The sequence below is a fragment of the Penaeus monodon genome, chromosome 22 (genome assembly GCF_015228065.2).
Source record: "Penaeus monodon isolate SGIC_2016 chromosome 22, NSTDA_Pmon_1, whole genome shotgun sequence".
Classification (NCBI taxonomy): domain Eukaryota; kingdom Metazoa; phylum Arthropoda; class Malacostraca; order Decapoda; family Penaeidae; genus Penaeus; species Penaeus monodon.
The window spans coordinates 28,622,447-28,622,659 of record NC_051407.1 but is presented as its reverse complement, the minus strand read 5'-3'; positions in this window follow the sequence as shown (position 1 = coordinate 28,622,659).

The following is a 213-nucleotide window of genomic DNA, read 5'->3' as shown; positions in this document are numbered from 1 at the left end:
AAAGTAACACAGACGACCACATTCCCGGCCAATAATCCCAGTAATCCGCCACGACTCCCTCACAGCTTCACTTGGTGGCGGCCTCTGCGGGGATTAGTAACACGCAGGGCCAGAGGATCGCCGGCCGCAGCTGCGTGCCTTGTGGCCTGGCCTCTTCACCTCTATGTATAGATAGGAACGAATGGAGAAACGGCAAAGGAAATTAAATGTTTA